The following is a 12,556-nucleotide window of genomic DNA, read 5'->3' on the forward strand; positions in this document are numbered from 1 at the left end:
CCCGGGCCCCGCCCACGCCCCTGGACGCCGCAGGGAAGCTGCCTTTGCTCCTGCGGCCCCCAGGTCGCACACGCCCTCCCCAACTCCCCCGTGGCCACCGCACCCGAACATTAAGGACCCATGGGGGCGCTGCAGCCCCGTGCTGCCACACGTGGCCACTCCCCCGACGGCTCCCACTCTGCCTCCAACCTTAGGACAGGCTCCGCGTCCCCAAAACGCCGGTGTTCCTTGATCCTTCACGTCACGGGGTCAGCTCAGGTTCCCCATGGGCTCCTAACAGCCTGAACTCCAGAATCTCCCCTGCGCTCCTCACCGCTCCCCAGGCTGAGCCAGGGCTGAGCATCGCACTGCCGGCTGTAGCACTCGCTCCCAAACCCACAAAGTGCAAAACCAAGCTTCTCTTCACTCCATCCCCCAGACGGGTGCTACTGTCTCTCTGACTCCGCCCTCCCCATAACCAAATTGCTCCTGCTTCCAGGGCTTTGCCTCTCTCCACAGGCAAGGCCAGGCCCCAGGTCCCTGCTCACCACCTGCTCCTGCTACCCCTCCCACTCCCTGCCCTAGTCCTCACCACCGCCACCATTCTAGAACATTCTTGGCAGTGCCATTCCTCCACCCGAAAGCCCTTGCTAGAAGTCATCAAATAGGATGGTTAAAGAAGATTCTTGGGCAACAGGAAAACATGCTGGCAAAATGTTAAGGAAAAAGACAAATCATGGGTGTGGCTGCTAAAAGGGTACAGGGTCTCTTTTTAGAGTGATGACCAGTTCTGTGTATACACCAAAAAACCACTGAGCTGTACATTTAGATGAATTATATGGTATATGAATCGTATCTCAATGTAGCTGTAATAACAAACTCTCAGCCTCCAGGAGGCATGAACACTAACAGGTGACAGCAAGGACAACAAAGCAGATGTCACTCCCAGTAGATGTCCTAGCTGGGAGCTATGGTGTGAATGTCCCCACCAAAAATAACGTTGAAACCTTTTTCTAAGAGTTAGGATTTTAAAAAATTATTTGTTTATTTGAAGGCATAGAAACAGATAGAGACAGGGCTCTCCTAGGTACTGGTTCACTCTCCCAAATGTCGCAACAGCCAGGAGCCAGGAACTCAATCTGGGTCTCCCACATGGGTGGCAGAGACCCAAGACTTGGGCCAACTCCTGCTGCCTCCCAGGGTGCACATTAGCAGGGAACTGCATCAGAAGCAAAAGAGCCAGGACTCACTGGCTGCAGGAGTCCCACAGAGCCTTAAGGGCCTAACAGCTGCCCAAACACCCATTAATCATGCTGAAACTTAATCCCCATTGTGAAGCGCTGCTCTGAGGGCCGACCTAACCCTAACCCGCCTAGTGTATTTGGATATGGAACTTTTGGGAGTCGATTCAGGTTAGATGGGCTTTAAACACGAGGCCCGAGTCCAGAGGAACTGACCTTTGTAAGAAGAGCAAGAGAGGGCTGTGAGGCCATGCACTGCCTCCAGACTGCAGAGTCTTCAGCAGCAAGAAGGACCTCAACAGAGGTGGCCGCTTGACCTTGAACCCAAACTAAGAACAGGGAGTTTAGTAAACCTTTGTTCTTTATAGAGTACTCAGTCTGTGATTATAGCAACAGAAAATGGACAAAGATCCTGGGTGAAGTTATTATAGGGGATTTAAAAAATCTAGCCAGCACCGTGGCTCAACAGGCTAATCCTCCGCCTAGCAGCGCCGGCACACCGGGTTCTAGTCCCGGTCGGGGCGCTGGAGTCTGTCCCAGTTGCCCCTCTTCCAGGCCAGCTCTCTGCTGTGGCCAGGGAGTGCAGTGGAGGATGGCCCAAGTGCTTGGGCCCTGCACCCCATGGGAGACCAGGAGAAGCACCTGGCTCCTGCCATCGGATCAGCGTGGTGCGCCGGCCGCAGCGGCCATTGGAGGGTGAACCAACGGCAAAGGAAGACCTTTCTCTCTGTCTCTCTCTCTCACTGTCCACTCTGCCTGTCAAAAATTTAAAAATCAAACAAACAAACAAAAAAAACCACCTATTTTCCATGACACTTTGTTAACTTCTGTAACAAAAAACATGATTTATAAGTTAAAATACCAACAAGCCCACCCATTCCAGGCCATTCTGTTCTAATTTCACCTGTTCCACTGGCCATGTTCCCACAGCACTTGACCCAAACTTCTGTTGCCACACAAACTGGCCCGGAAGAGGGATCAAGGACCCTCTCCAAAAGCACTTGTTAGCATGGAGTGGGGGAGGGGTGAAAGAGAGGCAGCATCCTGGAGTGGTGGCTTTTGCAGAGCAGGCAAGACTTGGCAGTGGGGAGGCGGCAGGGTCCTGCTTCAGGTGCTGGGGCACTAGCCCTGGAAATCTGGGCAGGGCCTGAGGACCAAGGCAGCACCTGGCCAGCTTGTTACTGTACGTGGTTCCCGCACGCTGCAGCCTTGGGGCACTGGGCTCAGCTCCAGCATTTTCAGTGCCTATAGCCTGTTTCCCCTTTCCAGAGCCCAGCCTCCTCCAGGAAACTGCTCAAATCACTCAAGCAGGAAGAGCTCACAGGGCAGGGCCGAGCACCCCCTGCCGTCCACTGCGTCCCAGGTAGCTGACAGGACCCCGAGAGCTGCCCTGCCCACTGGCCTCACCCCAGCCCCCACCAGCACAGCGCCCTTCGGCTCATGCAACCACCTTTCCCTCTTCCCAAAGTGTGTGTGAAATGGACTGTTTCCCTAACGCCATCAACTCCTGGTCCAGAACTCATTCTAGGATTTGGACTGGACTCACCACTATGGTAACAGGTAATTAGTGTTGTGGAAACAGGAGGAAGGGTGGCACCTGAAGGGAGTCCTGGGGTTTAGTCTTGAAAGCAACCAGAGTACAGAGAACAGAGCCCAGGACTTGGCAGCAGGGGCCCCATGTTGACTCTCAGTTCTGCTGTTGACTTCAGACAAGTTCATCAATCTTTCTAGGCCACTGTTTCTATGTTCAAGATGGGATGATAAACCTACTTCACAGGGATCAAGATAAGAAAGGACAGGGGAGCCATGGGCCAACTGACCACCTGTAGGAAACAGACTCCTTGAAAACTACTGCAGTGAAGGGAGCATTTGGATAAATTACTAGAGCCCTAGAAACCCAAATGGGTCTCTGACTGGTAAAAGCTAACCCCCCCCCCCATTGGCCCTCTCTGGACCTCTTCCAGACTGCAAGGATCCATCTTCCCATCTCTCATCACTGTCTGATCTTGCTTTAGCTGCCAGAGCTGAATCCAGGAGGCATCTAGATGTTCTCAAGAGAAGGCCCAGTTATCAAAAATGCCATCAAAGACTCAGGTTCTGTCTTATGCTCTGTCATCTTCAATAGCTTTCCTCTTAGACTTTGTACCTCATGGTCACAAAATGGCTGCCATCACTTGCTCATTAAACCTTATTCAAAGCAGAAAGGGGCTAGCCTCCCTACCTTTTATCATGGGGCAGAGTCATGGGTCACATGCTACCCTAAGCCAATCATGAGCACAGAGAAATGGAATGCTCATGCTTGGCTTAGGCCAAACATGCTTTATGTAATAGGGCAGAGGGTGGGGTCGATCTTTTCCAAATGTGTTGCCATTTCAATAAACTTGGGGCCCTTTAAACTAAAGTGGAAGGGAGGAAAATGCACATCATTCTTCCATGTGCGTGTCCATGTGCGTGTCAAAGGGAACAATCAGAGTGCCTAACGCCCTGCTGGCTGTACACAGACACAGTTCTTACTGTCTCCCAACCTTCATCCTCCACGAGATCCTTGTTATTTCTGGAAATCAACACACAACTTCAGGGCATGTTACTGGACCTCAACCTCCCTCTGGCATCCAAGGCTTTCTCACTGGTTTAAGTTTAAGAGAAGCTCCATTTTTCGTCAGGATGAGCCCAGCCCCAGGAGGGTCCTCAGCCTCTGGTCAGTGAACTGCTGTCAGGTAGGTCTTGCCCAATCTCCAGAGGCAGCTCTGCACCCCAGAGATGGGCACCACTGGGGACTACACCCCACTTACACGCACCCACCACATGTTCGCAACACTGGTGGATTCTAAATCTACGCACTCAAAGGCTTTTGTGTTATTTCTTCTGTAGTGGCTTTCCTAGGGACATTGAACAATGTTTGTGAAATAGTCATATGTATACTATTTCAGAAGGGAAATGGTACCAGGTGGTGTACTTTAGTGTCTACAAATGTGAAATATGATGAAGGTTAAAATAAGGATGAAATTATATGATAAATAAAGTTACACATATTTGAATGTATACAAGGAATCTTTGAAAAGTCCATGGAAATTATGTATTATGAAACAGCATGGATTTCACATTTTTTGCAATAAAATAAATGTATCTTTTAATTTTCATTTTCCATTAACTTTCTGAAGTACCCTTGTATGTACCTGTAAAAATGTGCATATACATATATATAGAGAGAGATGTATATACAGAAGGAATTACAAAGTATTCATTCTATTTATACATGAAGCAATGTTACACATTCATAGTCACTCTGCCCTCAGATATTCAGAAAAAATGTAACTCCCTTATGATCTAAATTTCCCTTGACTTCTCCATGATCCTCCCCTCTAGGGGCAGTAGAGATACTCAAGATTCACCAATTTACAATTTTGCATTCAAATAAGATGACAGTGAAGGGAAGCCCCAGTTCCATCACAATCCAGATTGATCAGCTCAGAATTGAGCAAGAAGACAAAAAGCTAAGGACAGAGGGGAGCAGAAAGAAGTGACTGCCTGCTAGGTTTGATGTTACAGAGAGATAATTTTATATACACTTGGAGAACTTAATAATTAATGATAGATACCAGGAAACTATTAGTTTTTAAAGATTTATTTATTTATTTGAAAGCCAGAGTGACAGAGAGAGAGACGAGATTTTCCATCCATGGGGTCACTTCCCACATGGCTGCCAAAGCTAGGGATGGACCAAGCCGAAGCCAGGAGCCCAGAACTCCATCTGAGTCTCCATGTGGGAGGCAGGTGCCCAGGCACTTGGGCCATTCATCCCTTCTTTCCCAGGCACATTAACAGGGAGCTGGATTGGAAGTGGAGCAGTATTTGATCCAGTTCTCCAATATGGGATGCCAGGGTCATAGGTAGTCAGCAGCTTAACCCACTATGCCATAAAGCTCGCCCTAAAACTAAGTGTTATTAAAGGAGGTAACTAGTAACTCTAGAAAAAAAACGAAAGGTGACCAAGAAAGAAAATGTGATAAGAGTACATATGTGTCTCAGTGTAAATAAGTATGAGCACCTAGCCAAAATACCGTAACTTACGAGGTTCTTAACCAAGTGATACTGTTTGCTAAGCTTAAGAGACTGCTTTTTAAATGTATGTGCAGATGTTCTGAGTTCCCATTGTTTGTGTTCACTACTGGCAATTAGTGGGCAGAGATCAGGGATGTTAAATGTCCTTTTCAAACATTGATCCCAGTTAAAATTTTAAGTCAGTTATTATGAACATGTTAAAGGACCAAAGAGGATCATGAATTAAAAGAAAGAGGTAGGAATTTGGCCTACCAGTTAAGACACCATATCCCACATCAGAGTGCCTGTGTTCCATACTTAGTTCCAGCTACTGAACTGAGCTTCCTGCTCGTGCAGGCCCTGGGAGGCAGCAGTGATGGCTCAAGTAATTGGGTTCCTAACACCCATGTGAGAGCATGGACTGAGCTCCTGGCACCTGGCATCTGCACAGCCTAGTCCTGGCCATCACAAGCACTGGGGGAGTAAACTAGCATTTGGGAGCACTCTCTTTCTCTGTGTCTCTCAACTAAAAGAATAAATATTTTTAAGAAGATAATTAAGGGCCGGTGCTGTGGCATAGCAGGTAAAGCCAATTACACATACCCTGGGAGGCAGCAGGTGTTGATTCAAGTTCCTGGGTTTCTGCCACCCGGTCGGAGACCTGGAGTTTCTGGCTCTTAGCTTCGGCCTGCTGCAGCCCTGGCTTACTGTGGGCATCTATGGAGTGAATCAGCAAATGGGAGATCTCTCCCTTTCTCTCTGTGCATCTCTCTATCTCTTAGACACAAATAATTGTCAGCAAGAGTGGGAAAATGCACACCATGCAAAAAGTAGCCAAAAGAAAAGTGGAAAGGCTACACCAATATTACACAAAATAAAGTTTAAGATAAAAATCAATACAAAAACAAATAACAATTTGAAATAAAAAGTCACTATTATAAATATGGATGCACCTAATAATAGAGCTCCAAAATACATAAAACAAAAATTGCCAGAATTGAAGAGAGAAATATATAATTCAACAATGAAGACTTGGAGATTCAATTTTCTACTTTCAGTAATGGATAGAACTAGGCAACTAAATACACAGAAGATCAAAGAAACAGAAGACCTGAAGAACTAACTGGGACTCACAGACATCTAAAGAACACTCCACCCAACCACAGAATACACATTTTTCTCAAGTGCAAGTGAAACAGTGTCAAAACAGACAATATATTAGGCCATAAAACAAGCATCAATGAGTTTAAAGAGATTGAAATCACACAAAGTATGATGGAATGAAATTAGAAACCAGTAACAAGTGGGAATTTGGTAGAATTCACAAATATTTGTAAATTAAATGACACAGTTGCAAATTAATCAAAGGGCCAAAGAAATCATTAAGGAAATTAGAAAATATTTTTAAGTTTACAACAAAGCTACAGTAAACAAGACAATGTAACACTGACTTAAGAACAGACATAGAGGTTGATGGACTAGAATTAGAACTCCAGAAATAAACCCTTATATTTATGGCTAACTGATATCTGACAAGACTTCCAGGACAACTCCCTGGGGGAACAGACTCTTCAATAAATGGTACTGGGACACTGGGTATCCATATGCAACAGAGTGAAGTTGGACCCCTCCTTCACTCCATCTACAAAAATTAACTGAAATTGAAAGAACTTTTACAACTCAATCGTAAAAAGACAAATAATCCAATTATTCTTAAAAGGGACGAAGGGTCTGAATGACACTTCTTCGAACAACAAAAACAAATAAGTCACATAGCTTCTAACTGGAGCTTGCGTAGACAGCAAATAATGGAGGCTGAAAGTGACTAGATGACTCTCTGAGACCCGCCATGAATATGGGGAAGTGCAGAGCTGGACCTCAACTTAGTCTGTTTTCATTCTGGCCGCCCCTCCTGGAGTTGTCCACCTGATGCCCATCCCAAGGCTCTCTGGCAAGCAGAGGGCATGGAACTGTTCCTGAGACAGGCTGCTCCTTCCCAGTGTTGAAGGACAGTCTACCTCACGTCACATGAAGGCGTGCCAAGGGGAAATGAGGCCCTCAGCAGAGGCTCCAAGGGTGAGGTTGTAGAATGAATCTGAACACCAGGCCTCCATCCTCTCCTCCTCCCTGTCTGTGTGGCCCCAAGACTGTACCGAATCCTGTGCAGAATTTGGCCCATCACACATGTGCAACCCAGCTGCCTTTCCTTCAACAAATGAAACAGAAGAAATAAGATGGCCTCTCATGGGTGCACCTAAGGGTTACTAGCCAAGCCCCAGGCAGGCCAACTTCTATCTCACTCTGCTACCTGAGAGTCTCCTCCTGTCCATCCAGTCTCTAGGAAGCTTGTTTAATTTCTATCAAATGCTTAAAATGCTTGCCCCGTCTCTGGAAACTTCTAAAGTTCCTTCCTTTGGCATGATTCACTTTTTTTTTTTTTTTTTTTAGCTAATTTCAGAGACCTCAGGTGGGAAATGACATTTTGCACTAGTGTGGTTTGCAAAATAGATCCGTTGAGGAGGCTGAAAGAGCCATGCAAATTTTCAAATCCATTAATCAGCTCTCTTCACCACAGAGATCTGAGTTATCTATTCTAATTTACAACATTTACTTCACTGCTTCCATAAGAAATGTGGGACACTGCTTCAGGTCAGTTGCTCAGTGTTGTCACAGGCTAGAATGAGGATCTTGTAGCAGCACTGGGCTATGAATCTTCAACAATAACCTCTCATTTTTCAGCTTCTAACTGAACTGCATTGTTGTTCATGGGGTTGCAATAATATTCCCACCCCAGAGGGTGACTCATGATTAGCCTAAACCAGACAATCTCTTCCCCCTTTGCCAATAACCAGTCTAAGGGAGAGGCATGTGGCTAATTCTGGCTAAGAGGATGTAAAGGGAATTATACTGCAAGATTTGGACCTCCTCCTCCCCTTCCTGGGACACTGCTGTGTGAAAACATGGTACCTGGACCCATGGCAGCCACCTTGCAACCTTTAAGGTAACAGGTAAGAGGTGAAAAACAATTCATTAAAGGTGATGGGGAAAGATGGAAGAAAGAGTCTGTGTCCCTGGTCATGTCTTTGAGCAGCCAATCTCAAGAACACCTGTCTCTGGACTTCTGTCCCACAATACCATAAACATCTCTGTGGTCTAAGCCACCGCTGGGTCATGTTTTCTGGGATTCAGAGCTGGGCAAATGTACTGGTTAAAGGTATCTTGGTTCTTGGCTCATTCACTGAGATGGAACCTCGTGGAAGAGAACAATGGTTACGATGGAGCTCAGAAAACAATGACCCAAAGACCAGCGCTTTGACATGCTGAGAACATGCCGAGAACCCACCTCAAAACCAAGCTCTCTCTGATACTCCACTGTCTGTTCCCTTCCTGGGAGAGGACTATCTGCAAAGTTCACCTACCCTCCTGACCCGATCCACCAAAATAAGATACAATTGCCTTCAGCCATCTCTCTCTGAAATTTCATTAAGAAGACTGAATTCTCACAGCAGGAAGACTGAAGTCTGTCAACACAACTGGACGGACTCGTCACACATCACTGTTCTCTACTGTGGTCCCAAAAGGAATCACTTACGAATCACTGTTCTGCAGGAAAGAACAGACTTTATCCCATGCTATTGTATGTTCTGCAAGCCCAAGGGCTTCTCCTAAAAACTGACTACATTTCCATTCTTCCCCTCCCTATAAAAAAAAAGGGGGGGGGTCTATACGTTTCTGTTCGCTTTGCTCCTACAACAGGAACACTTTAACCTTGTCTCCAGGGCAGGGTGCACTCTCCCTCCAGGACTGGGATCACCACTTCATCTCTTTGAACCTGATCACTTCAATTATGAGGTGAGAAGGCTTAATCCAATGTCCTCTGATGTCTCTCCCCCTCCACGCTCCTGCTGACCAGAGTCCTAATGCTGCATCAGCTCCAGAAACCTCCATGTATTTTTGGGCAGGCCGGGAAAGGATTAGCCTCCACTTAATCAAGCTCCTCTCTTCCTGGCATCTTGGCCAATAGTTCAGATTGGGGGAAGATGAAAAAATAATCAAAGGAGAATTACCATTAGCTAAAGAATAAAGCTTGTCTGGGTGTGACAGTAAAACTGGCCTTCTAGGGACTCAAGATGGAATTCACGCTGCTGGCCCAAGCAGACTCTAGCATCTCTGTGGTTAATGTTTACATACAGTAAAAAATACATGCTCATAGAAGGCACTAACACTCACAGAATACTTAAGATAGTAAAAGTGCCCTGCAAACTCTCTGTTCTTAACACCCCACGGTTAAATTCTGAATTCTGTTCCAGATGTTTTCCTGTGCTTATACAAACATAATGCATTATGTATAACGTATGCATTATAGAAACAGAGATCTAGTGATGACACTTCCTGTGAAAGTGTGCCAAAGACATGCAACCAGGGATTGGTGAACCCGATGTGTAATTTTTTTTTTTTTAATTTTTAATTTTTTTGACAGGCAGAGTGGACAGTGAGAGAGAGACAGAGAGGAAGGTCTTCCTTTTGCCGTTGGTTCACCCTCCAATGGCCGCCGCGGTAGCGCGCTGCGGCCGGCGCACCGCGCTGTTCCGATGGCAGGAGCCAGGTGCTTCTCCTGGTCTCCCATGGGGTGCAGAGCCCAAACACTTGGGCCATCCTCCACTGCACTCCCTGGCCACAGCAGCCGATGTGTAATTTTTAAAAACAAAAATTGGTTTTGGGATGGGCATTGGGTGCAGCAGTTAAGATGCTCTTTGAGGGCTGGCGCCGTGGCTCACTTGGCTAATCCTTCGCCTGAGGTGCCGGCATCCCATATGGGCACAGAGTTCTAGTCCCGGTTGCTCCTCTTCCAGTCCAGCTCTCTGCTGTGGCTGGGAAGGCAGCGGAGGATGGCCCAAGTGCTTGGGCCCTGCGCCCACAAGGAAGACCAGAAGGAAGCACCAGGCTCCTGGCTTCAGATCGGTGCAGTGCACCGGCCATAGTGGCCATTTTGGGGGTGAACCAATGGAAGGAAGACCTTTCTCTCTGTCTCACTATCTAACTCTATCTGTCAAACAAACAAACAAAAAAAGATGCTCTTTGGGACATCCTCATCCCATATCAGAGTGCCTGACTCTGACTTCCAGCTCCCTGCTAATGTGTACCCTAGGAGGCTGCAGGTGACAGCTCAAGTATTTGGGTCCCTGGCACCCATGTGGGAGACAAAGATTGAATTTCAGGCTTCTGGCTTCTTTCTCTTTCTCTGGTTGTACATCTCCCTTTCAAGTAAAGTAAAAATAAGTAGAGACATTAAAAATGTTTTAAACATAGAAATTTTTTTTCAACAATGTGGATAAAATAAGCTTTTTTTTTTTATAATGGCAAAGACCTTAAGTCTGCTGACTCACTCCTCAACTGCCCACAATAAATCACCATCTCCAGAAGGTTACCATTCATGTATCCCTTCCTTCATAAACAGTGCACAGCAACACTCATTTCTACCTAGTTTTTCCAGAATAAATCATCAATATTTTCCTCTACTTCCAATATTTTTTTTGAAAGATTTATTTATTTGAAAGTCAGAATTACAGAGAGAGAGGCAAAGACAGAAGTCTTCCATCTGCTGGTTCACTACCCAGACAGCTGCCACTGCCAGGGCTGGGCCAAGCTAAAGCCAGGAGCCAGGAGCTTCTTCCAGGTCTCCCATATGGATGTCAGGGGCCCAAGCACTTGGGCCCTCTTCCACTGCTTTCCCAAGCCATAGCAGGGAGCTGGATCAGAAGCGGAGCAGCTAGGACATGAACCAGTACAAATATGGGATGCTAGCACCCATATGGGATGCCGGCATTGCAGGTGGCAGCTTTGCCCACTATACCACAATGCCAGAACCTACTTCTTCTTCTTCTTTTTTTTTTTTTTTTTTTTTACAGGCAGAGTGGATAGTGAGAGAGAGAGAAAGGTCTTCCTTTTTGCTGTTGGTTCACCCTCCAATGGCCACTGTGGCCGGTGTGCTTCAGCCAGCACACCGCGCTGATCCGATGGCAGGAGCCAGATGCTTCTCCTGGTCTCCCATGGGGTGCAGGGCCCAAGCACTTGGGCCATCCTCCACTGCACTCCCGGGCCATAGCAGAGAGCTGGCCTGGAAGAGGGGCAAGCGGGACAGAATCCAGAGCCCCGACCAGGACTAGAACCTGGTGTGCCGGCGCCACTAGGCAGAGGATTAGCCTGTTGAGCCACGGCACCAGCCCCATTCCCTCACTTTCTATTGAAATCAACCTTCACTTCATTTTTACTAATGCTTACCATTTTTCCCCAAGAATTGCTTATTTAGTCCATTTTTGCCTGAATTCTTTGTCTTGTATATTCTGAGGAACTCCTTTCTGCTTAATTAATTTATCTGAAGGCCAGAGAGAAACAGAGAGGTCTCCCAACTGCTGGATCATTTTCCAAATGCCCATAACAGCTGGGGCTGGGGCCAAGAGCACAGAGCTCAGTCCAGATCTCCCATGTGGGTGGCATGGCCCCACTTCTTAAGCCATCACCACTGCTTCCCAAGGTCTTCTTTAGCAGGTAGCTGGAGTCAGGAGCCACAGCCAGCAATCAGACCCAGACACACTGATGTGGGATGCAGACATCCTAACTGGTATCTTACCTACTAGGCTAAACACCTGTCATGTATTTTAGTTATTATGTTGTATATTACCTGCTATGCAATGCAAATATTTTTACCAGTCTTCTCCCACCTCTGCCCCAGTCTGCTTTTTATCTTTTAATGTTATGATGTCTTCTGTCACACAGAAGTTGTCCATTTTTATGTGGTTAAGCATATCTGTCCACCTCTTCCATTTATGGCTTCTGGGGCTTGGGTCCTGCTTAGAGGGTAAGAATCTAGTTTACTCTTTCTCCACAGGATAGACAAAGGGCCCTGAATTCCTGAGTTGAGCTGTGCATCCTTTTCTAATGGGTTGCAAATGCCTCCGGGGTCAGATACTAAACCCCTACAAGCAGCGTGGCACATCTGGCTTCTCTTCGGATCACAAACCTGTTTCTTCTCTCTGTTGCTTTACTGGTGCTCAACTTTGGCGAGCACTGCTTCTTCACGGTGTACGGTGATATCTGGCAGGACGGGACACACACACACACACACACCCTTTATTATTCTTATTCCAAATTACCCCGGCTTCCTTCTTCCTGGTAAACTTACACTCACTGTCAAGTTCCAAACAAGCGCCGTCAGGCCGGGGTGGCTGAACAAACACTCAGGTGGGTATTATGGAGTACAGCAGACACTAGTTTTTCGAAATGAAAAAATCTGG

This window comes from Lepus europaeus, chromosome 18 (genome assembly GCF_033115175.1).
Source record: "Lepus europaeus isolate LE1 chromosome 18, mLepTim1.pri, whole genome shotgun sequence".
In the NCBI taxonomy this organism is placed as follows: Eukaryota; Metazoa; Chordata; class Mammalia; order Lagomorpha; family Leporidae; genus Lepus; species Lepus europaeus.